This window comes from Triturus cristatus, chromosome 3_1 (genome assembly GCF_964204655.1).
Source record: "Triturus cristatus chromosome 3_1, aTriCri1.1, whole genome shotgun sequence".
Classification (NCBI taxonomy): Eukaryota; Metazoa; Chordata; class Amphibia; order Caudata; family Salamandridae; genus Triturus; species Triturus cristatus.
Window position 1 is genome coordinate 1,062,360,245 of NC_140583.1, and position 26,493 is coordinate 1,062,386,737.

Here is a 26,493-nt window from a genome sequence, read left to right on the forward strand (position 1 = left end):
AACTTGGACGAAGTAGACTGACTGGCAGTTCCCACACAGTTTGTTAAAATAGCAGAGGGGGGCTTGGCAAGCCTGTGGCCTGTCCCGAAACTCAGTGTAGTAGGACAGCGAGCCCTAGTACTGGCACCAATTCACTTCCCATTTCTACAGAGTGTAATTGTACTGAGTCTACTCGCGGTAATATCCACACGGATGATTTGAGTAATAATATTAGTGCTTTATGCACCACAGAAGGGTCCTTTTACAGTGTGAGTCACCACCTATCCACTCTCCCAGTGAGCCACACTTCTAACAAAGTAACGCTAGAAACTAGTATCATCTCCTGGAACATCGCGGGGTTGCGTGCTAAGATTTTAAATCCCTTATGGTGGGAGTTTATAGACAGCACTGATATCTTGTGCTTACAAGAAACATGGGAGCTGGAGCCAGTACATATTACGCTACATGACTTACAATACTCCGGCGGTGAAGGGTTTGGGAGGAAGGCCTAAGGGAGGGTTATGTACGTATATTTCTAACATGCTAGTGGTGGATAAGATTGTTTTTTGCGCTTGTGATTGCTACTACCAGAATATTCAATTGTATATAAAACACTCAAAGAGAGTGCTCATGGTAAATTTTTATAATAATGTTCCTGCGGGAGAGCTGGGGGCGGAGCTTTTAAGGATTGGTGAGGCCCTGGATGCTATTTGCAATTCAAGCTCTATGGATACTGTGATTATTCTGTTGGGGGATTTTAACTGTGCAATGTGTAAATCAGCTAACTCGAAACTATGTGGTACTCATATCAAAGAGGGGGTCCTCAACTGTCATTTTTCACATACAAAGGCTGGGGACTTTTTCAATGAATTAATGTCCCAATACGACCTGGGATTCGTGAATGAACTTGTTCCCACCCCTGTGATTATGTCCCCGACCTTTAATGGCAGAGGCCTTGTTTCCACCATCGACTTTAAGCTGGTTTCACATACCCTTGCCCCGAGTTTGCTGTCCTTTATGATAGGGAGTATTGCACTGAGCGACCACTATCCGCTTTGTCTAAAGTTACATTTACCTGCCCAAAGGACTGTGGGGAAGAATCAAGAGAACCGGTTGATGGGCACCTTAGAGCTGAAAAAAATGAATGAGTAAGCTCTTTGCTGGTCCAAAGTAGACCCCGAGGTATTAACTAAACAGCTCATTCTATCCTGTAAAACTGCCTTTGACATCTGTTTGAATGAGCTTTCCACTGCAGATGACATAGTACACTCCTTTCTTGAGCTAACTAAAGAGGTTAGGAACTTACTGAGTGTTCAACGTCATAATGGGCCGAAAACCCCTGGCTGATTAATAGTGCTTGCGCTAAGGCTTACTCTAGTTTGAAGGCGGAGCTTCACAGGCAACCTAGATCGCGTGAGGGGATAAGGAGGGCTAGAGCATTGTATAGGAGGACAATTGCTGAAAGGAAGAGGTCGCTGAGGGAGGAAGCCTGGGAGTCGCTTCATGCTGCTGCCCAAAAGAAGGTCTCTGTGGCATTTTTGGAAGATTTTAAGGGCCCCACCCATGTGTGGGGGTGGAGGCCCTTCCATCGAGATCGCGATCAGCCATGGATAAGCCACTTTTCTGTATTATATAATGGCCCAGCCGCCGATGAGCAGCTATCCCTGGGATCACATCCTATATATTATGGCAACCTTCATGCAACGAAATGGTTTTGGCTCTCCCTCGTAGCCAGGGGGGTAAGGCTCCGGGACCCGACGGTGTGCCAGTTGACTTGTTTAAGTCAAATGTCCTGCTTTGGGGCCCACTACTAACCCAGTTGGTTAACGCTAGTGATTGTACTACCTTCCCAAAGACCTGGACAGAGTCTATTATTGTTCCAATATTCAAGAAGGGAAATTGTCAAGATCCTGGTTGTTATAGACCAATTTCCTTTCTTGACTCCATGGTGAAGGTGGCAGGTCGAGTCGTCCTGCAGCGTTTACAAGACTGGGCAGCAGAAAACCATGTTCTGTCCGACCTTCAGTATGGGTTTCGGGAGGGATTGGGCACTATAGAACAGAGTTTAAATCTGGCCATTATCGTAGGCAAATACACAAGAGCCAAAAAAGGGAGACTATACTTAGTCTTCGTTGATTTAACCGCAGCGTTTGACTCTGTAATCCATGCCAGGTTATGGGAGATCCTTGCTGACCTTGGGGTGGACCCAAATATAATTGTCTTTCTGCAGCGTTTTTATGAGGGAGCTTCAGCCAGCATCAGATACGGGGTGGAGGGTCAGCGCACAGCAGGATTTCCTGCTAGAAGAGGGGTCAGGCAGGGCTGTTTCCTGGCCCCTTTCCTTTTTAACCTATACATTAATGGGATGGTCGAGGCACTCCTAAAGATTGGTCAAGATTTTCCTCAAGCAGGTGGGAGACCTATACCGGCTCTCCTATACGCAGACGATGCTGTTTTAATGGCGCGTACAGGAAATGGTTTACAAAGGGTTCTGGACAGTTTTAACACTTTTATGCTTGACTTGGGTCTAAATATTAATTTTTCCAAGACATTTATAATGAGCTGTGGTACAGGGACTCGTAGGGATACGGGCAGGGACATCTGCCTGGATGCTAGGAAGTTAGCATCCACAAGCACTTTTTCGTATCTCGGTGTCCTCTTCAATCAGAACGATACATGGTCCCGTGCAATTGATCAGAAAAAACTGGGCTTCAGTATATCAACTAGCGCCCTGGCCATCTTTGCAAAGAAACTGGACAAGAAGCCGCCCGGCAAACTTTTGCAAATATATAAGGCCCAGTGCATCTCAGCAGCGATATACGGGGTAGGGGTGTGGGGCATCGCCAATTCCCTCCCTTTACAAACTGTGGAAAATGCCTTCCTCCGGTACATCCTTTCCGTCCCTCCTGGCATGTCCTCCTTTGTGTGCCACAAGGAGCTAGGTCTCCCATATCTAGTAGACCTCATCAAACTTGAGCCAATACTCCTCTGGCACAGGATATGGATTAGCGATCAGACCCATTTAAATAGAGATATCCTGCATGACTGTACTAGGCTGGATGGGGCATTAAAGATTCCCTGGCTCTGGTTTGTCTATAGGTTTATGAATGATCTCGGACACCCAGATTTTTATTCAAACCCCAGCTCTATGGCTCGAGTCTCGAGGGAAACCCTGAAGAAAGAGGGCCTTGAAATGTTGGGTTCTCTTAGAATAGCAGATGAAGCCTCCAAACCCACAGTTATTCAACATCAGTTAAGGCTTACTTCTCTGGGTATGGAACCTTATTTATATTTTGTCCCAAGTGGCTGTGGCAGAATGCTCTTGATAAGATTTAGACTGGGCACAGCACATAGACTAGTGACTACTCCCAAAATGAACGACTGGTCAAGATTGTTACCCCCGTGTCTATGTGACTCCCATTCAGAGCAGCCCACCATCCACCTAGGTTTTTTTGTAAGTTGTTCTCAGAACTAAGGAAAATTTGGCTACTTCCCCTCTTAAGACAGCAGGGCCTTAGACAATGCCGTCCAGCGCTCGTTCGTTTACAGCTCTTAGAAAATGAACAGGTGGCCTGGAGGGTATCCAAATTCTTGAAAAAGGTCCTGTGGCAGAGGAAAAGTATGTCATTTGAGCCTTGGGTGGTTTCTTCTTAGGTGATGCAGTGGGATTTGAAACGTTCTTGAATTTTAAATGATGTAAATTTTTTATGTTATGTGTCTTTGGTATTTTACCTTTTCTTTTTAACATGTACATTTTAACTATTAACTGTCACTCTAATTTTTATTGAATGTGATATGTGCTTTTATGACTGTAACTATCATGGTCGAATAAAGCTAACTATTGATTGATTGATTGAACTTACTTGGTTCTATTGTAAAGTGCTCTGACCCCGTTGGGTAAAGTTTGTGCTATATAAAATTGCATTAAATAAATAAATGTACAGGTACCTAGACGCCTACTTTTGAGAAAGACGACCTTGGAGCCCCCTGGGGGCACGTGGTTGGCTGGCACCGCCAGGAGTACCTGGCCCACGCAGAACCTGACCAGAACCCAGCTACATTTGTGGCTTCTGTGCTTGTTCTGGAAGCTGAAAAATGTTGAGAAACCACGCACACCAAATATATAGTAGTTTTCACAGGATGAGGCGTGCTATAGAGGAGAACGTCACCTAAACCAGGACGTGTGATTGAATGAAGAATGCACTAATCAAATCGAGTAGTGTCCCCCGTAGCACAGCCAAATGGCAACGAAGTTGCAAAGGATAAACAAAGTTTCCCACGAAATTTCAAAAGTGTTCCAACTCAAAAGTTTATTGAAAAATGATTCTTCAATATTTCATTCCTCGTTATGTTCACGGGATTGATGATTTATCAAAGTAGTTCAACCAAGGACATGTAAAAGTACTCAATGCATTTTGGGTATTACATAACCCTTCATCAGGAGAAGTCCTATGAAAATACAAAGGGAAGCACCATTCCTGAGAGCGGAAGTGACATCGCCTGGATCGTCGGCCCTTCGACCTATCACCAATGCCATCTGCCCTTGGCTGAAAACCAGGCCTGCTGTCACACGCAGCCACCTCCCCTGGCGTGGGGGCAAAATACGGTCACGAAAAGTATGAAGCCCCACACTCCTGAGGTGTGGATGCAAACTAGTTTCAGACGATTATTTTTTGGGGGGGGAAATAGATGTTTGTAGCAGCTTCCTTTTCCTGCAATGGGCAGGCTTTGCTCTCGAGCGCCGTTCAGTAAGTAGTACTGGAGAAACAACAAGAACTCGAGCGACAACCCCCCCCCCCCCACCCCCTCCCCTGCAACAACAGAATGGCGGAGAAATAATTCCTCAAAAAACTCTAATATGCAGTTTTCTCTGACGTGGCAGCTGCACATATGACAGCACTGTGAGGGGGCGCTGGGAAAATGAAAGGACTTCGAGTGACAGCCTGAGAATCTAACAGAACAGGAAGTGTGAGGGTCTGTGAGGGGCACGGAACCGGCAGTGTGGGTGCCTTAGATAATCACACTGCAAACTGAGGACCTGAGACTCTCATAGTCTTAGCACGTTGATACATGGACATATAGTATGAGCTGAAGTATGAGGACCTAGAATATCACATGCTCGGCAGTGTGGGGATAAGCATGTCATATGGACATATAGCATGAGCTGAAGTATGAGGGCCTAGAATATCACATGCTCGGCAGTGTAGGGATAAGCATGTCATATGGACATATAGCATGAGCTGAAGTATGAGGGCCTAGAATATCACATGCTCGGCAGTGTGGGGATAAGCATGTCATATGGACATATAGCATGAGCTGAAGTATGAGGGCCTAGAATATCACATGCTCGGCAGTGTAGGGATAAGCATGTCATATGGACATATAGCATGAGCTGAAGTATGAGGGCCTAGAATATCACATGCTCGGCAGTGTAGGGATAAGCATGTCATATAAACATACAGCATGAGCTGCAGTATAAGGACCTAGAATATCACATGCTTGGCAGTGTGGGGATAAGCATGTCATATAAACATACAGCATGAGCTGAAGTATAAGGACCTAGAATATCACATGCTTGGCCGTGTGGGGATAAGCATGTCATATAAACATACAGCATGAGCCGAAGTATAAGGACCTAGAATATCTCATGCTTGGCAGTGTGAGGGATAAGCATGGCATCTGACCAGAAGTGTGAATGCTGAACACGTCACTTGGTCAGCAATGTGAGATATGAGAATCTTCTCATATCATCAGTAGTCTTGGTGCAGAGAATATCACATGAAGAGTGAGAGGGATTGGAATATCACCCCATCAGCAATGAGATAGGTACCAATATCACAGGCCCCCCAGTTTGAAGGATGATAACACGCCCGGCATTGTGCAAGATGAACTTGTCGCATGAAAAGCTGCGAGGGAGGTGAAAATATTGTAATAGGCTGCCACACTACAAGGATAGTGAGGGATGAGAATGTCACATACCCAGCAGTGTGAAAGAGGAGCATATTTCATGACCCGAAACGTAACAAGAATCTCACATGGACCATCATTGTGAAAAATTAAAATATGGTGCCAGTTGTGCGTGGGATGGTGAATCCACAGAATCAGCTGTGCAAGGCATGAGAATATCAAATGACTAGTAAAGCGAGGGATTGCTTTATCGTGTAATGAATTATCAGTGTAAAGGTCTGAAAAAATGACGACACCGCATACGGAGAGCCTGAAATACCATAGGGTCAGTGTTCTGAGGTCCTGCTGCTACAACAAGCCTTGCAGAGTTAGTCAGAAAATATCACAGGATCAGCAGTGTTTGGGTCTGTGACTATCACAGGATGAGGCTGGTGAGTGTGAGGGATAAAAATATCACACTGTTAGTAATTATCAGATAAGGATATCACAGGTCCAGCACAATGAGGAAAGAGAATATCACACGAAGAGCAGTGTGAGTAATAAGGATATCAAATGATCAGCACTGTGAGGGATAAGATGATAACACGCCAGCATTGAGGGCATAGACGATCAAGCCACAGGTAGCGTGAGGAATGAGAATATCACACTACCAGCAGTGTGAGAGATGAGAATGTCACATCAAAAATTAGCAAGAATATTACATGCCCAGTTGTGATGGACCAGAATATCAAGAGGCCAGCTGTGAGAGGGGTGTTAATACCACAAAGACAGCACGGTGGAAGATAAGCATATCACATGACCAGCAGTGTGAGGGCTAAAAATGTTAAACTGGCCATCAGTGTGAGAACACATAAAAAGCAGTGCAGGCGTGAAATTATCGTTGGACCAGCAGTGTAAGGGGTGAAGAATTTCACATTACGAGCAGGGAGAAATAAGAATATTACACTATCAGCATTGTGAGGTATCAGGCCATCACAGACGAGAGTGAAAGATGTATGTATATTAACAATAATCGTACAGAGAGAACATAGGCAAGAGCCAGTGAAGTGCTGTAGATGTGCAAACGCAAACAAAGAGGTAGCTGGGTTCTGCGAGCAAACATATCACAGGCCCAGCAGTTTGAGAGATGTGTGTGTGACCAGGGACCGTAGCCTCAGAAGGAGTGTCTGACAGCCCACAAATAGGTGAACTTTGATAGAGATAGAGAGAGAGAGAGAGAGAGAGAGAGAGAGAGAGAGAGAGGTGGCTGAATTTCAAAATATGAAAACAGATAAATTGAAGTCAATACCAGCTTCTCTGCTTTGTCCAAACTGTGTGATCTGAGGTACATCTTTTATTTCACAGAGCCTCCTTCACATATGAGTACGATTTTAAATACATGAGTTCGGGGTGTGCGCTGTACAACCTCCCCTTAGGTTTGATTTAATAGACTATAATTTAATAAAAATCTAGGCCACATGTAGGGCTTAAATTATGGACATGCCTCTTATTTATGAGCGGAGACTCCACACTTGTAAAGATACTACTTGTCATTCTCTTTGTGAATGGCAAACAATCATAAGCTTGAACGAAAGTGTAAGTTTACCTTTGTGAATCAGGCCCTATCGCTTTTAATAAATGTCTGACTGTGCAATAATATCAGCCAATATACTAATATAATATAAAAGGGGGAAATGCGTCTGCAGAAATACATGTTATAAAAATTTGAAGAGATTTTAGCATATTTTTATGCAATGTTAGTTGTCTGATATACATGCCAAACGTTTTCATGCTCGGCTCGTAGATGGATTCTTAGAGCCAAGTCTTTGCACATGGGACTGTCAGTCACTTGATTCCACGATTTGTAAAAGACGAGGACTAGAAACACGGAGCCCTCTCCACATGCACCAATTCGTCAACTCTTCCATCAAGGCTTCTTGTAGCAGAGACAAAGTGTGCAGTGAAAATACATTTCAAATAAGAGATCCCAGGAAAGGCACTCCATACTGTTGTGTTGCACACAATGGTAGTAATGTGATCCCAGGGAGAACTACCAGGCCCAGGTGGGATGAGCAGGGGCGTAGCTTCAGCAGAAGTTTTTGGGGTGGGGCACCCCTTAAATGCATTCTTGGTTTGGCAGTTGCATCTTGGGCCCCCAATTGGGTTTGCAAGTCTGTGTGGGGATTTCCTGTTGTGCTCCTTTCACTAAGAGGTTTTAACTTGTTCATTTCTTGGCTCTGGATTTTAAATATATATAGTGACTGGTTTAACAAAAAAGCAGGAAATCGGCACCCATAGAAGCACTCCTTGAATGGGTGCAAATGTACTACTTAGTGTAAATTTCAAACATTGGCAGTAGTAGGCTTGGAAAGGTGTGCCAGTCTCAAATGTGCATGCATACTACTGGCAATCAAACACCAAAAGGTGATAGGATGAATTCTTTCAAATAGTGTAACAAGTGGCTCTGGGTAGCATTCCAAGCTGCCATTTTTCACCCACTTTGCCCCTCCAGACAGAGGCCCTCCCCAATGCAAATCAGTACTGAGATGTCCTTCGTGGAAACAGTCCACCCCAAACCTGGGTCATCTCAACCTCCTGCCCTACAGCCCACCTCTCCACCCTTGCCCCGAATCTGATTGACTAAGATACACACCCCTGTCTGTCACACAACCAGCAGTGTGAAAGATGAGAATATTAGACGACCAGCAGCGTGAGCGATTATATATATCATGACCAGGAATGAGACGACAAATGCAGCCTGGCAGTGTGAGGGTTGATATTATCACACGGCCAACACTGTCAGTGATGTGAATACTGCACGGCCAGCTATAAGATTACAATATTAGTGGGCCAGCGGGGTGAGAGATAAGAATGAGGGTTGATATTATCACACACGGGCAACACTGTTGGTGATGTGAATATCACACGGCCAACTATGAGAGATTACAATATTAATGGGCCAACGGTGTGACAGATAAGAATATCTAATAACCAGCAGATGTGAGTGTTGAAAATATCACACGGCCAGCTCCGACATAGGTATATTACAGGGTCAGCAGTTTTTCAAATGAGGACAGATCATAACCAGCGGATGTGAAGGCCGAGAATATCACATGGCCTGAGAATCTCACAGGACAAGCAGAGCGAGGAATAGGAAAATCAGACGACAGGCAGTAGCATCGCCACGTAGAATGGATGGACACTATTTTATTCATGTAGAACTCTACACAGAGTTAATAAATTCTCCTCATTGACTGGTGCATGTATCCTCGTACCCAGCAGCTCTCAGAGCGGGGGCGCGCTTGGGTCATTTCCGGTATGTGACAGCATGTCAGACAAGCCCCGGGTGGCAGGCTGAGTACCCACACACCAGGTGTCCGGATCACCCCGGAGGATGTGCAATCTACCTGTGTGGAGGTGTGAAGGTGCTGCTGATCTGTGGGCGAGGAAGAAACCCAACACACTGGTTTTTTGGGGTGGAATTCTTTGTATACTTTCGGTAGAAACAGAAAAGCAGAGGGTGGTAGGTAATGTGACGGTTGTCTGCTTTCGGATATTTCAAATTGTTACACTTGGAATGTGTTTCATTTGCCAATTTGTGTACTTTTGTAGAAAAAAAGACGTTATTTCGTGTGAACAATGAAAATAAGAAAAAAATAAGAAAAAAATGGTGCATGGCGTGGGTGGCGACAGGCTCCCACAAGAAATCCTCAGGATGTGAGACGACAAGCCGTCAGGGTGTGAGTCTGCAAGCTGTCACCAGGTGTGTGGGAAGAAACTATACGGGTACGTGACTATTTACTTTCACACTGTGTGTCGCTGGATATGCGCCCACAAACTTTCATAGGCTGTGGCTACAAACTTTCGCAGGATGTGCGAGTAAAAATATTCACTGAGTATGTGGGAGAATTCCAAGGTTGTGGGATCACAAACTCACAGGATGTGTGACTGCAGCCTTTCACGGGGAATGTACAATTGACTCTCACCCGGTGCGTGGCTACAAACTCTCATATAGTACGAGAGAACAAACCTGGGGCGCATGACTACATAATTTCACTTGCTGTACAAGAACAAACATTAGGGCTTGTGTGACTACCGACTTTCACAGGGTATGGGACTACTGACAGTTCCTAGGGGAGTGCCCACACGTCCATAGGCTATGCAGGAACAACCTTGCAAGGTGTGACTACGGACTTTCACAGGGTGTGTGGGAACAAACTTTTAGTAGGGTTTGTGTAACTTCATACAGACTTTTACATGGTGTGCAGGAACGAACATTAGGGTTTGTGTAACTACAGACTTTCATATGGTGTGCAGTAACAAACATTAGGGTTTGTGTGACTACAGACTTTCATATGGTATGCAGGAACAAACATTAAGATTTGTGTGACTACATACAGACTCTCACAGGGTGTGTGGGAACAAACATTAGGGTTTGTGTAACTACAGACTTTCATGTGGTGTGCAGAGCAGTAACAAACATTAGGGTGTGTGTAACTACAGACTTTCATATGGTGTGCAGTAACAAACATTAGAGTTTGTGTAACTGCAGACTTTCATATGGTGTGCAGGAACAAACATTAAGATTTGTGTGACTACATACAGACTCTCACAGGGTGTGTGGGAACAAACATTAGGGTTTGTGTAACTACAGACTTTCATATGGTGTGCAGAGCAGTAACAAACATTAGGGCGTGTGTAACTACAGACTTTCATATGGTGTGCAGTAACAAACATTAGAGTTTGTGTAACTACAGACTTTCATATGGTGTGCAGGAACAAACATTAAGATTTGTGTGACTACAGACAGACTCTCACAGGGTGTGTGGGAACAAACATTAGGGTTTGTGTGACTACAGACAGTCCCTAGGGGAGTACCACAAATTCACAGGATATGCAGGATCAACCTAAAAAGGTGAGACAACAAACTTTCACATGGTGTGCAGGAACAAACGTTACAGTTTGTATGGCTAAACTATCACAAGGGTTGTGAGTCTAACCTTTCACAAGGTTTATCTGATAATGTGAGAGAAGAATTTCAAGCTGTCACTGGTTGAATGGGAACCATCGTTATAAGCTGTGTGACTACATGCTTTCAAATGATGTGTTAGAATTTGTTTTACAGAGGGTGCGACTTCAAATTGTCACTGGGTGAGTGGCAACAAACTTTACAGGGGATGGTAGTAAATACTTTCACAGCATGTGATAGAAACAACCTTTCAAAGTGTATGTTACCACAAACTTTCACAGGATGCGCAGCTGTTTTCTCAGGGTATGATCTGTACAAACCTTAAACGGTGTGCCTCAAACTTTCACACGGTGCGCAGGAACATACTGAGCAGGGAGTGTGAGGTGAAACTTGTACAGGATATGTGACTACAAACAACAGGGTCTGTGACTATAAACTGTCGCAAGATATGTGACTACTTTTTTTCTTAGGATGTCTCACTACAAATCTTCACATGTGGGGTGTCTAGAAACTTTCACTAGGTGAGCGGGAACTAACTTAGTAGGATGTGTGCGACAAAGCTCCGGACTGCTGTGACTACAAAGTAACTAAACTTCCACGGGGTGTACGACTGCAATTTTTGTATAAGATGTATGACTACAAACCTACAAACTGTCACAGATAGTGTGACCATGCACTTTCAAAAGGTCTGTGACTACAAAGGATGTGCAGGAACAAACTTCACAAGGTATATGACAGCAAACAGTCACTGGGTACGTGGGAGCCCTCGTTACATAGCCTCACTATAACCTGACACAGGATGTGTGACTATTAACTTTCACAGTGAGCGTCACTGAACATTTTGACAGGATATTGGATGTTAACCTTCTAGGGGCATACGAGGACCAGCGCGTCACTAATGGTCGCACCAGGAAAGTGGGTTTGCAAACTACCAACCAACCCTTGGATGCACTGGGGTTCCAGAGAAACTGGTCCGAGCTTCCCGGAAGCTGTCTGCTGGCACCCGGATGTGGAGTGGCTGGCCATGTTCTATGTGCCATGTAGCTCTAGTACAACTGCCACGTGCCAATCCTGGCAGGGCACAGATTTCTGGGAGCTCGTGGAATCAGTTGCCGTGAATAGGCCAGCTCTAGTCACTTTTTACAGAATGTTAAAGAATAAATGAGTGCATTGGAGTAATTTCCCAACCGGAATAAAATATCCCGGAGCCCTCGCCCTGCCTCCACAGCCAGAAAATGAAGCCACCACGTTAGGACCTAGGTAGGGATGGTCGAGCTGGCATGGATACGAGAAGGGGACACTTTATTATTTCATTGCATGGCAAAAATGAGAGGTTGGCCAACATCCCTGCCAGGCATGATTGCTGGAAACGCATACTTGGCAGAGATGAGAGGGTGGGGTGGCAGAGAAGAGATGTATGCACACATTCAATTTCAACAGCATGGCAGCACAGAGAGATGTGCATAGATTTCTGGCTGAGGCGAGAGGTAGGCACACAGTCCGACCTACACGTGGCTGTTTTAAAAGGCGGTCACAAATCACTAGCAGAGCAGGGGACCCCCCTTTCGCCAAATGGCTGCAATGAGAGAAGCGCACACATTCAAGACTGCGGCACAGCTGTGTGGCGGCCACTCAGTCGTGTACATGGCAAGAAGAAGTGGGCACGCATCCATGGCAGCTTAGTCTTACATTCCTCGACGTAGGAGGTGCCACCGCTGGCTACACATTCCTACAGATATGAGGTCCGGCAGGTGGACACGTCACCAGGCGAGATGAGAGGTGGGTACAAATTCCAGACGGGTCTGAAAGCTGGGCAGTCGCTGGGCACACATTCCTGTACCTGGCGCGGCGGCTGACCAGTGCCCCTCTTTTGTCATTGGAGAATGGCTAGAGACAAGTGGCCCTCCACCCCCATATCAGCGAGGTGGGGTAAGTAAAGCAGGCAGGATATAGCACTCCCTGTCCACGGTTTATAATAGGGTGATGGGGGGGGGGGGGGCAGTAGCTTCAGTGTTCACACATGGATGGGAAGAACAATTCCAGCGAGGGGGCAAAGACCCGCTCCTTGTTACAATAACAGAGCAGAACCCCCTCTCCAAGCTAACGCTTCCGGCGCATTAGAACTCAGTAAACACAACATGTGACATGAAAAACTGCAGGTACTCACCTGAGGACAGACATCCATCCTCCCTTCAACACCCCCCCCCCCCCCCCCCCACCACCACCACCACCACACACACACGCGCGCAGCCCCCGCACGGCCAAGGCAGAGTCTTACCTGGCTCTGGGCACTCAGGACAGGCCGGAAGTGTCCCCCATCATTGCTCCAGGAAGGACTGCGCCGCTGCAGCTGCTCCTCGCGGTGCGGCGGGGCCTCCTCTGCTGGTGGTGTCTGCCTTTCCTTCAGGAATTTCCCTGCCACCCTAGACCTCCGCCTGTGATCTGGCAGTGGGGTGCTCAGGAGCCGAGAGCATGGGAAGGTGCAAGGCGGGAGGTCCCATGGTCTCTCCTCCCTCTCCAGCAGCAGCAGCCTAGATGTGTGTGTTCCTTGGAGGGTGGGGGGGGCACACCCGCCCGCTCACCGCTAGCCACACACTGACATCCGTCCTCCAGCCTGCACACACGCAAAGCGCACTGCCTATCACCTGCACACGTGCAGCCACACACTGACACCTCGTCAGTCACAGGCACGCCACTATCCACACACACTGACACCACGCCTGTCACATAAACACAAACACCCCGCCTCTTGGCTACGCACCAGCAAATATACACCTACACCCAGCCTCAAGCTAGGGAACACACTAACAACAACTAACCTGCACACCACGAACTACACAGCAGTGGCCTGTACCTCCCCTGCACGCACCTAGCCCCTCACTGGTACCCCTCTTCACACCACCTCTTGCAAGCTCTCCCTTGCACAACAATTCGCACACTAAGTTGCAATCCTGTGCTTCCTACCGCGCTATAACTTCACACAGCCCTGTCAACGCCTGTTCCCATGTACACACTACACGCAAAATGCCAGCTATACACGACACCACGTGCACTCTCACCCGCAAACCACTTTCATAGGCCTACTCTCACCAGTACACAAATCCTTGTGCTTCCACACTGTACCCCTGAACTGCAGACCTTTAAACTCACCTGCACACAAGGCCCCCCATGTTCACTATGCACCTCCGGACAGTCGCACACTTTGCACGCTCACGATGTTTACTTCCTACAAAGGGGTCAGCTCACAATGTTGATCGCATCCCTGCGCTACGTCTAACCAGTGCAAAAGCCGGACACGTGAACGCTCATGCCTACAAGGACGGATGCTGCTTCCCACAAACACTCCCTTGCGCCCACGCTCTCTATTTACCTTGCACTCAAGCGTTGCCAGAAACACAGAGTTTGCTTGAACACTCCCTGCTGCGCACTGTCGCACACAATCGCAAGTGTACTGCACGCTCATCAAACGCGGACTTGCCCACTCACTTTCTCCGCTCTACTTCTCACACTATGCTTTACAAATCAGCCCTCCACTCTCCACACGCGCGTAGCATGTCAAGCTCTGCAGTGAACTCTCACACTGTGCCTTGCACTGCCTTAGCCTCTCACATTCGCTGACGTGCATATTTATAATACAGTACTTGTCCTAGGTACTCACACCTTGCGTATGCATCCACCCTGTTTTGCACAGTGACACTTTGCTCAACGCACCCCTATGCCTTGCACAATCAAGCTCTGCATTGCACACTCAGCTCACCTCACGCCCCAGGTTGTTTCACGTGCGCCAGGCTCCTCTCTGCTTTGGCCCGTGCTCCGTACACGATTTTTATTTCCTCCACCGGTTAAATTCCCCCTTTCATTCGGAATCCCCTTCACTGAATATTTGTATCCAATTTCCCGGAACAGCGGTTATATTTCACTCCCAGGAGGCAAAAGAACGTGCCAAAACCACAGGTAGCTGGGCCCGGCCCTTCAGAATATGTCAGGACCTAGGTAGGAATGGCCGAGCTGGCAGCTGGCTTTCCTTCAAGCCAGATCGTGCAAAATCACCATTTTATCCAGAAAGGAGTTTCCGTGTGTGTAGGCAGGGTGAAATCCAGAGCTCCGGGCCGGGTCTCGTTGGGTGCAGGCTCTCTCTCACTGGGTGCAGGGACGTCTCTCGCGGTGGGTTGGTGCAAGTATGTCTCCCAACGGGTGCATGTGTGTCTCCAAGAAGGTGCTGTCTCTCTAGGCTGACTGGCCACACTGCCTTCGGGACTCAGTCGGCGGAGGGCTGCTTTCTCTCACGGGGCTACCGTCACTGGGTGAAAGGGCTGCTCTCGGTGGACACCGCACTGCCTCCCCAGGCTGCAGGCCTGGACCAGGGGCGCTGGATTGTCTCCCAGTGGGTGCACGTCTGTCACTGCATAGGTGTCGATCTGTCTGACCTGCGACACTGGCTGCAGTGCTGTCTCGGTGGGCGCAGGGCTGCCTCCCACCGAATGAAGGTATTTCTTCCCCGGAGTGCAGGGTTGGGTACCTTCCCTGGGAGCCGGGCTGCCTCCAGAGCTGTCTCTGAGGGTGCTGTGGTGCTCTCGTAGGGTGCTGTGCGTGGCTGCAAGGAGGGGTACAGGGCTGCTATCGAAGCGTGCGGGTCCGGATTACCACACTGGCTGCACGGGGGTGTCTCGGCGGGCGCAGGGCTGTCTCCCAGAGGGGGTAGGGCCAGTTGAGTCAGTCTGAATCCCCGCTCGGCACCGCAGGCCCACGGTGCTGCAGTCTAGCTCTTCCTCCTGTCCCTTTCTCGCCTCCCCCTGCTCTGATTATACAGAGGAGGCGGCCCGTTCACCCTCTGCCTGGCGGAGGGAGTGGCGCCATGTCACAGTAAGAGCCCTCCCTGGCCGGGCTACTGGCTGCTTCCTCTGCTCCCGGGCTCTGACACCAGACTCCCCGGCAGCTGCACAGGCGTGCGCCGCTGACGGCGCTGTCACGCGCACCCGGTGCGATCGGCGTGCGCACTCCAGACAGCATGCAGGGGCACCTGGGTGTACACATGCACGGTCCCGTGCACGCGAAGTTAAGGACATATGAGTGAGCACAGAAGGGTGTGCACATCGAGGGTCAAAGGCATTGGCCTTTGAGGCACGCACATGCCTATCTTTGGAGACAACAACCATGCACATTACGGCACGGGTGCCTAGAGGCTCATGTAGGGGCAGAGGCACGCGCAGCAAGGGGAAAACAGTGTATGCCTCCTTGGGTACCTGTGGCAAAGGCATGGGCAAAAGTGAGAGGCTCACAGGTAGGGTCACTGACGTGCAACTAATAAGTGAGAGTATCACACCTACAGAATCAGCACGTGCAGCATGAACGTCTAGAGACATTCTTAGACCGGACAGACAGGCGGGCTTATAGCCACATGGCTGCACGAGGGCAACGAAGAGCGCGCACTTAGGAGCCCAGTCAGGCCGAAGAAACACACACATGTTAAACTACGGCCACCACAAAACCAGAAGAGAAGTGAGCAAGGATGCCACGGGCTATGGTGCAAGCACGGGGACTGACCCACTGGTTGTTGTTGGGGTGGTAAAATATAGGCAATATTCAGGATTCAATGGGCCCCTCAGGGATCTGAGCACGGGTCCCACTGCACCTGTTGCACCATTCGTAACCACGCCCTTGCTCGAGACAAGAAACAACTACTGTTAGCCTTTGGACATTACAGGAGAAGGGGCACAGGCATGCTCACCTTGAGACAGCAAAGATGAACAGACACAGAGAGCCCACAGCAGGGCAGGGTCACCAGTGGCGTGCGCTCTAGGTTTCCCCCGCCATGGCCTGCAATGTCGCTTGCTCTCTGTATTTTCCCAGCTTCTGTTTCCGCCTTCCTTCAGAATCTCCATTCCGACTGGGTGGTCCCACCTGCTCGCTTCAGGGTCTATTTTAAATAAATCTTGTAGATAGGGGAGGCTGCGTAAGGAAACCCGTAGTGAAATATACCATCTAGGAATGAGTCCAGTGTGCAGAGACTCCCAGTTCACCATCATCTTCAAACGTGGCGGAGATTTACTTATCGTCTTCGAGACGGGACACAAGCATTACCATGTTCAATAACCTGACTGCCTGTGATGTGGAGGTGAACAGGAGTAAAGTGTCATGCATGCTACGTTCGTGAAATCCTCTGATATGCTAAAAGAGTGTGATCATATCGCTCAGGAAAACCTACATCTCTAGACCAGTGTGGGCTTGTCAGGAGCTCCTCTTAGAAAGGTGTAGAAGTTGGAGAGGCCCTGTAACCAGTAGCGTAGAAAGGGCCCCCTGGCCCCCAAGGCGAGCTAGGAAAATGTCCCCCTTACTGCTTGATAGGTAGTTAAATAGAGGAACATTCAGCAGGTCGCAGACCTCTAGGCCTGTTGCCACAGCACTTTCTGCACCTCTGACAGCCACGCCCCTACCTGAGTGTCGTAGGACCGCCACTGCTGATATAGGATTGTCTACTAGTCGTTCTGAAATCAACAGTCTAAAGAACATTATTTTGCACTTATCAGAATTAAGACACATCTATGTCCTGTGCTTGTAGCCAACTGTGACATCATTGGGAACCGAAGTAGGAGTCTCACAGCTAAATTTAGAACATAATTTAGGTTATGCAAGTAAACTCTCCATTCTTGGCATAATTTACAAATACATGCTTGCAATACAAAACTTCAGACCGTGTTTTTTTCTAGACAAGAACGTTTGTATTGATTTTAGTGCAAGTAATTACATCCAGCCGTCTGGAAGTGGAAGAAATGCCCCCTTCAAGTAACACAAAGTACAGACCCACCCTCTCATGCCAAATTTCACATTTACAAACATTGATGGGGCGAATCCTAGTCCTCGCGTTTTTCCCCTCCCCACCAGCCCCCAAATCCAGTCACAGTCTATAAGGAGCATTCACCTAGCTTTTATGGATTTGTCCACTGCTTTCGACCTTGTGAACCGGCAAAAATTATGGGCATTATTGGGTGTTTTGGGGCTTGACCCAGTATTGATATCCTTCCTGGCCGTTATGCATGAGGACACTACTGCTGTCGTCCGCTATAGTGAAGATGGGAGTCTATCAAATGCTTGGCAGGTGAAGCGAGGGGTCAGACAGGGCTGCATTCTCGCTCCCCTGCTTTTCTCGCTCTATATCAATAATTTGGGTGAGGTTTTAAGTTCAATCAATACAGACATTCCTAGAGCCGGCTCAAAATTGATTCCCGCGTTACTATATGCTGACGATACTGTTTTACTGGCGAGAACAGCAAGAGGTTTGCAAGCGCTTTTAAATGGATTTAATGATTTTATGGTCTCTTTAGACTTATTAATTAATTTTAAAAAATCTCATTCCATGACAATAGGTGCGGGAAGAGCCAAAAGGGTTAAATTCTATTGTAATGGCCAGGAACTCACAAAAGTACAGACGTTTCCATATTTGGGGATCGTATTTGATGATAAAAGCTCCTGGGTTATGCAACGCTCCCAAAAAAAGAATACTTTATCAACGGAAGTAATGATTCCGTAGTAGGGCAGAGGTAAGCGCTGCTCTGGGGAAAGACGAAATTCTCGTGAGGAAGGTCTATTGCTATTCTTTAGTTAGCGGAGCAGACAATGGAGATGTTTTAGTGTTGTTACTAATAGAATTGTAAAAAGTTGCAGTAAAAGTTCACGGAGCGGTATTGTAAAGGAGGGGTAGACAGGAGCAGAGCTGCCGCAGCGGCTGCTGACGTCAGAACAAACGCGCTGGGATTGGACAGTCGGTTAGAAGTGTAAAACGCGCCGGATTGGTGCGTTAGTGTAAAGCTGCGCTGGGATTGGAGAAGTACAGGGTGACGTAGACGCTCATCATTGGTACGTTAGTGTGAGTCGCACTGGGGTTAGAAGACTGTGACAGTGATGTAGACGCTCTTGATTGGTGCGTTAGCGTGAAGTCGCGCTGTGAGTGGACAGAATAGCGGTACAGCTGCAAGAGACTAGCGAAACACAGAAACTAAGAAAATGTATTACCAGCCACCAGATAGAGAAAAGAAATCCTGGTTTGGTAAAGTTAAAAAGTGGTTCAAGAAAGATAAACAGGTCAAAACAAGAGAAGGACAGTTAATTTCTCCACCGAAAACCCCCGCAGCTTTAATGATTGCGAAATATGGATATCATACTTGTATTTGGGTAGATAATTGGGTAAAATATACCAAGGACGATGGAGTCCTGGCATTTCCAGAACATGGTTCCTTTAATTTGGCTGTTTTAAGTAACTTGCGCCAGAAGATGATGTACTTAGAACCAAGACCTAGACCGACGCAGTTTGAGGCATTGAAAGAGTGGGAAGAGGAAGCGCATGAGCGAGAAAAACAGAGAAATGGTAGAGGTTACAGATATTTGTTTGGCAGGTCATATGGACATGAAACACATGATGATCGAATGAAAAGATGGAGGAATGCAAGTATGACTGAGGGTTTGTTTCCTGTAAGAACGATAGGAGAGAATCAAGGTAGAAAATGTGTGGAAAAAAAGAATAATGTGGAATCAAGAGGTTACGGAGCAAATGATTCGGATGATGATGTGTTGGATGACGTGTTTTATAAAAATCCACCACCGTACCGGCCAGAACCAGAAATGTTGACACCAAACGCCCCAATGAGAGAAACATTACGAATTATCAAGACAGAGACTATGTCACCAGATTTAGAAAAAAGAAACTCCATCAGAGAGGTAGAAAAGAGATCAGAGAATAAAATAGATAACGAAAATTCAGCAGAACTGGCCAAAACCACGCTAGAATTAACAGAGAAAATAAGAGAATTAACTAAGAATCTAGAAGCTGTAACAGTCCCAGTGACGATAGGTCCAGTAATGCCCATTTTTGAGAAGCAAAAGGATAGCAAACATTGTTTAACTGTACCATACCGGAACAATAATGTGGTTGAGAGTCCAGAACTGAGTCAAATGGAGAATCCATGGGGACCGGCAGTAAATATGTTTGAACCACACGTTCCAAATAATCCCTTTATAAATCAGAATTATGCTGAAAGGAGTAGAATGACAGTAGAAACTTTGTTAGAGCCCCAGAGAAATCCAGAACAGAGTAGTGTAGAGAACCCGGTAGGACCATCTGTGGAAGAACTGAGTGAATGGTTAAAAGGGTTGCAGAGACCAGATAAAGATTCCCAGTCAATAGATGTGGCAAAATTACGGATGGTATTGGAAGAATTGATTGTAGGGACTATTCCGGTAGAAAAATTTAAGTTTTATCAGGATGAGGAGTTGTTATTCCTGTGTAAAAGTGTGACATGGAGAGCGAGGAATCTGCATGAAAGACTAGGAGAAGTTGCGAATGAAATGGGTATAGACATTGATAAGGTAAAAGCCTTACAGAAACCCTATCGAGTTGATTTTACTGAAAAAGACATTGAAAATCTGAACACCACAGGACAGATAGGTCAGATTAAGGATATAATCATTGTTTTGAGAAAATGGGGAGATGTGGATAAATGGAGAAGCAAATGGTATAGAAAACGAAATGATGCGACAGACAGGACAGTTTCGGCGTTCCCTGTTAGAGAAAAAGAAAAGCTAGTGACTGAATACCCCATGAGAGAGATCCCAGGAGGAGGATATGTACATGTCCCATGGACAAGACAGGACATTTTGTCATTTACGAATGATTTCCCTCGAGTACGCGAAAAGCCCGTCGAGTGGTACATACAGGTAGACAGATTTGTAAAATGATCAAAGGTACTGTGGATATATTTGAATAGTCTATTTGACATAATAGTACCAGCAGATTTGTGGCCTGAGTGCAAGTTGATGATCAACTGGCCAACTCAGGAGTACCCTAGGGATCCTAAGACAGGAGCCCCAGACCCTGAAGTAATGAAAAAGTATGAACAGGTTTTGGTATTTTTGAAAAACAAAGTGCCCCCTAAAGAGACAGATTGGGTAAAGATTGATCGAACGCATCAGGAAGCAAAGTAATCAGCACATGCATACTATGAAAGACTAATTCAAGCTTTTAAGCAGTTCAGTGGAGATGAGAACCTGAGTGATATGGATTTGAGTCATTTCGTATACAGATTTGTATATGGTTTACGCCCAGAAATTGGTGACATGATAAAGCAGCATACAGTTGATTGGCAGAAAAAGAAAATAGATGAAGTATTGAGACATGCTTAATATTTTAGTGACGAGATTGAGGCTAAACAGCGAAAATTGAAGGAAAAGGCAATGTGGGCACAAGTAAAGGTAGCTGAAAGGCAGGAAGCTCAGTTGGTCGAACAAGCAAATAATCCAGGAACTAAAGCAAGATTTGGCCCAGGAAAGGGGAAAGGTAATATAGAAGAAGCTAAAAAGAAGTTCCCATGCCATAATTGCAGTAGTTTAGGGCATTGGAAATCCGAGTGTAAATACCCGCCAAATACTAATAATTAAAATGCATCATTGAATCCGCAGGTGCAGAATGAGGTGAGTGGTCAACTGCAGCAACAGCAGCAGGTGGTTACTTAACAGAATCAGGTGCCAAAACCACCTTTTCCGCAGAGCAGAAACACCCAGAAGTATAGTAGTGAATCGGGATTCTACAATGAAGAACAGGTAAATAAACCGCTGCGCGCTCGCGCCGTTTCACAGTATTGGCTGCAACGCGATGAAAGTGACTCAGAGGAAAGCTATTGACGGTGCCGAAAGGAGGAAGAAGAGTGCGTACTTGGCGCGATTCTAGAGGTAGACCAGACGGGACCATTTGTAGATGGGAAGGTTAATGATGAAAATATTACTTTCCTAGTGGACACTGGTGCTACTCGATCAACTGTTAGGTCAGCTGTTGTTAAGAATCTTCCTCTTTCGGATGAAACAATCCAAGTGGTTGGTGTGTCCAACAGACAGTTAAAAACATTTTTGACAGAACCAGTGAAAGTTAGTATAGGGAAATTCACAGAAATGCACCGCTTTGTTATGTGTGACACCAGTCCGGTGAATTTATTAGGTAGGGACCTGTTGTGCAAGATGAATTGCACTATATTCTGTTTTCCAGATGGAATAGCATTTGAAACACCAGATGAGGATGTGCTATATAAAATGACTATAGCTAACAGAGAAAATGAGGTAACTGAGACTTATGCCATATTCAACCCTGATGAATTACCAAATGAATTAAGACAGTCAGTGAAGGCAGAAGTGTGGGATTTTACTGGAGAAGACGTAGGGTTGATGAGAAATGTAGATCCAGTCAGGATAACTGTGAAGGAAGGAATAAGTTATCCAAACGTCCATCAGTACAGATTGACACCGGAGATAATTGAAGGGGTTACTCCAATAATTGAGAAAATGATCAAGCAAGGAATTTTGAGAGAGATTATGAGTAGTCCATGTAATTCACCGATAATGGGACTGAAAAAGCCTAATGGGAAATTCAGGATAGTGCAAGATTTGAGAGAGGTAAACAAAATTGTGGTATCATGCTGTCCTATCGTGCCAAACCCATCAGTAATTCTGTACCAGATTCCCCATGATGCGGAATGGTATACAGTGATTGATTTATGTCATGCATTCTTCTCTATCCCATTGCACCATGACAGTCAGCCAATTTTTGCATTTCGTTTCGGAGAGCGGATTTTGGCATGGTGCCGAATCCCACAGGGGTATACAGAGAGCCCCTCAATATTCAATCAATTATTGAAGAAATCTTTGGAAAGTCTGTAAATGCCTGAAAGTTCAGTACTAGTGCAGTATATCGATGACCTTTTGGTGGCGTCAAAAACACGTGAAGCTTGCGAGGTAGACACAATAGCACTACTGAATCATTTGGCAGACGGAGGATTGAAAGTGTCACCAGCGAAATTACAGTATTGTAAGAAAGAAGTGCAATATTTGGGACATAAAATTGAGAAAGGACTGAGGAAAATAACACTAGACAGAATCAGAATTATAAAAGGAATGAGAGCCCCCATGACCCAAAGAGAGGTGAGAATGTTTCTGTGAATGGTGGGGTACTGCCGTCAGTGGATTAGTAACTTTTCCCTGATTGCAAAACCCTTGGTACGATGAACAAGGAGTGATGTAAAAGATCCCCTTGAATTGAACAAGGAAGAATTGGCAGCATTCAAAAGATTAAAAGAGGGTTTGTGTGAAACACCAGCACTGGGCATGCCTGACTATGAGAAAGAGTTTGAGTTGTACTGCAGTGAGAGAAACGGATGTGCACTCTCTGTGTTGATCCAGAAGCATGGAAGATTGAGATGACCAATTGCATTTTTTTCCTCAATGCTTGACCCAGTGGCTGCAGCTTTACCTGGGTGTCTGAAAGCAGTGGCTGCAACATGTCGAAGTTTGGAGCAGAGTGAAGGTATTGTGATGGGGTATCCATTGAAAGTGTTTGTATCTCATGATGTGGCGATTCTTTTAACAAGGAGTCGTACTCAGTATATGACACATAGTCGGCTGCCTAAGTATGAGAAGGTCATATTAGGTGCAATGAATGTGAGCCTTGCGAGATGTGTGAATGTGAATCCTGCAACATTGTTACCTGATGCTGAGAATGTGGAAGTGAGAGATGAAGCAGATCATGATTGTTTGGATGTACTTGAGTACTGCACAAAGCCACGACCAGATATAAAAGATGTACCTCTGCCAGAAAGTGATTTTGTGTTGTTTGTTGATGGGTCATGTTTGAGAACAGATGAAGGAGTGCTAAGCGCAGCATATGCAGTATGCACGGTTGCAGCAGTGATGAAAGCATCTTATTTGAAAGGAGTAAGGTCAGCCCAAGTAGCTGAACTTGTTGCTTTGACCAAAGCATGTAAAATTGGGAAAAGTGTGAGAGTGACTGTGATAACTGACAGCCAGTATGGCTTCGGGGCCGTCCATGATTTTGGCCAGCTTTGGCTGCAAAGAGGTTCCCTGACCTCAAGTGCAACCCCTATAAAGAATGCTGAAGTGGTTGGGAAGTTGATTGAGGCGATACAGCTGCCTAAACAATTGGCTGTGGTAAAATGTGCTGCATATAGTCAAGGAAGTGTTACATCACTACTGGGAATAGGTATGCTAATGATATGGCACAGTATTGTGCACAGAACCAGAATTCAGTCAATCGGGCCAAGGAGAGAGAAATGTCTTCTTGCTCAGTAATGTTTACTAACACAGTAGGAACCTGGGAGGAAGTGAGACAATTGCAGGAAGAGTCAGGAGATGAGGAAATGAAACAATGGATAAAAGCAGGGTGTGCACCAAGAGAGAAGGACCGGTTGTGGGTCTATCGAGATGGAAGACCAGTAATTCCTGATAGCATGATGTCTACAATGGCATGTATGTATCATGGCCAGGGACACATAGGGAGAGACGCCATGATAAGGTCTTTTAAGCAGACCTGGTACAATCCAAAATTCAGACTTGTAGCAGAAAGCCTGTGTCAGAGATGCCTGATATGTCGGCAATACAATCCTGGGAGAAAAACAGTGGTGAGTCTAGGGACCATAGGCCGGGAAGGTGGACCTTTCACCAGAATGCAGGTTGACTTCATTGAAATGCCTCCGTGTAACAGACTGAGGTATGTTCTGGTTGTAGTTTGCCTGTTCTCCAGATGGGTGGAAGCATTCCCCACAGGAAGGAATGATGGGATGACAGTGGCAAAGCTACTTTTGAGAGAATTCATCCCTAGGTTTGGGTTCCCAGTGACTCTTGAATCAGACAGAGGAGGACATTTTCATAACGAGATTGTAAAATTGATCAGTGAAGCATTGAATGTACAACAGAAACTACATTGTGCCTACCGGCCAGAGACTTCTGGTGTGGTTGAATGGTACAATCAAAAACAGAATTGGGAAAATGTGTTTAGCCACTGGTATGAAATGGCCTGATGTCTTGCCTCTTATTTTAATGACCATTAGAGCAACACCAGACAGAACCACAGGGTTAAGTCCTCATGAAATAATCATGGGACGAGCGATGAGGCATGTTTTTATTCCAGTCAACAAGCTGATGACAATAACTGATGACATGGTGTTGGAATACTGTAAAGGCCTGGCTGACGCAGTTCATTCTGTGTTTCATCAGGTTGGAGCGGATGCCACCACCCTTGAAAGGAAGCCAGCCCATGATCTGAGCCCAGGAGACTGGGTAAGGATAAAAGTCCACAGAAGAAGAAACTGTTTGGTTCCAAGGTGGGGAAAACCAAGACAAGTCATTCTGACCACAACAACAGCTGTGAAGTGTGCTGGAGTGAAAAACTGGATCCATGCCATACTTTGAGGACACCAAATCCAGTTGACAGCAAAGGAAAAGAGTACTATGATGAATCAGAGTCAAGTACTGAATCAGATAACGAAGAGCCAAGAACACAAGAAAATCCTGAAAGGTGGGAAAAGGAACCTGATCAAATATTAGTCCCCAGAAGTATCTCTCTGAGAAGACGATTGCAGATTTCTGATATCAGTTCAGATTCTGAAGACGAACAGGGAAGACAAGGTCCCAGAAAAGAACACAGAAGGGAGAAGGGAAAAGACAACCAAGAAGCAGTGAAAGAAATTCGAGAAAAGGAAGTTCCAGATGAAAGACCAAGAGAAATTCCACTCGAAATAATAGACCAAAGTGGAACAGGGACAGGTACAGAGAGAGAGGGACAGATTGAGGAAGACCCCCGAGGAGGTGTAGGGAACTGCAACATCCAGCTAGGTAAAGGGACAAGTAGTCAGCAGGAAGATTGCGTGTCAGAGACCCGAGGAGGGACAGAAGTAGGGAAAACAGTGGTGGAAAAAGAAGTTGTCGAAAAGAAAAAGCAAGTTGAGACAGAATCTGAAGAGAGTGAAAATGAGATACCAGAAGGGCGAGTTCTAAGAAAAAGAGCTTGGAGAGAGGAAAAGAACAATAAAGAAAGTAAACAGAAAAGAGTCAAGAGGGACGAAGTGTGGCCAAATAAAAATAAAGAGATTGAGATATCGGCTGACACGAGTGAAATCACCAAGAGCAGATCAGGTGAATGAAGTGACAAGCCAAGACAAATCAAAAGAAGAAGAGACTAATCAAGAAGAGGGAAAAAGAACAAGGAAACCAAACCAGAAGTATAAGTCACCAGAATGGACGTACGTGGCACTGCCTGAAACGGAGGAAGAGGTAGATTGTCAAGGAAATCCAGAGGAGGCTGTACTGAAAGTGGTTGAAGAAGAGGAAGAAGCAGGAATCCTGAGCGTTATCTTATCCGACATCGGAGAAGAAGAAACGGAAGATCAGGAAATTCTGTATTTGGATGAACTGAAAGAAGTGAAAAACGATGAAATGCCAAACTGAGAAAATCTAGAAAAAATATTGATGAAGAAGTAACAATTGAATCAAACGATAGACACTGGTAGAACTAAGTAGGGCCATAGAGGCCTAAGATTAGAGAACTAGTTGCAAAGTAAAAGAGGCTAAGTCAAAAGACACAGTCCAAATTAACAAGATGGCTAACATAGATAATAGTAAAAGTAGATGTACATTCATGAAGAGATGGTGTAAAATGTGTTGTTGTTGTACAGGATTATTAATGCTTTTATGGAGTATACTTGCTCTGCTGATTTCTTTTAAGGTCACTATAGATACACTAGAAGGACACACTGAGAACATTACTAACATAAAGAAGATTCCAAAGGTAGTTCCGACTAGAATAGATAATAATTATTTACATAAGGATA

General features: G+C 45.9%; 1 protein-coding gene across 2 annotated transcripts in view; it reads right to left on the bottom strand.

The window, feature by feature from the left end:
* The window catches only part of BCL9L (BCL9 like), a 174,573-nt gene extending 158,939 nt beyond the window's left edge, over positions 1–15,634 (bottom strand). The window contains exon 1 of one of the 2 annotated variants that reach the window (XM_085645877.1): positions 13,113–15,634. The gene's annotated coding sequence lies outside the window, so the exon portion shown is untranslated. The remainder of the gene's footprint in view (positions 1–13,112) is intronic. The other variant, XM_085645878.1, reaches the window with a different exon arrangement.
* Positions 15,635–26,493: the final 10,859 nt, after the last annotated feature.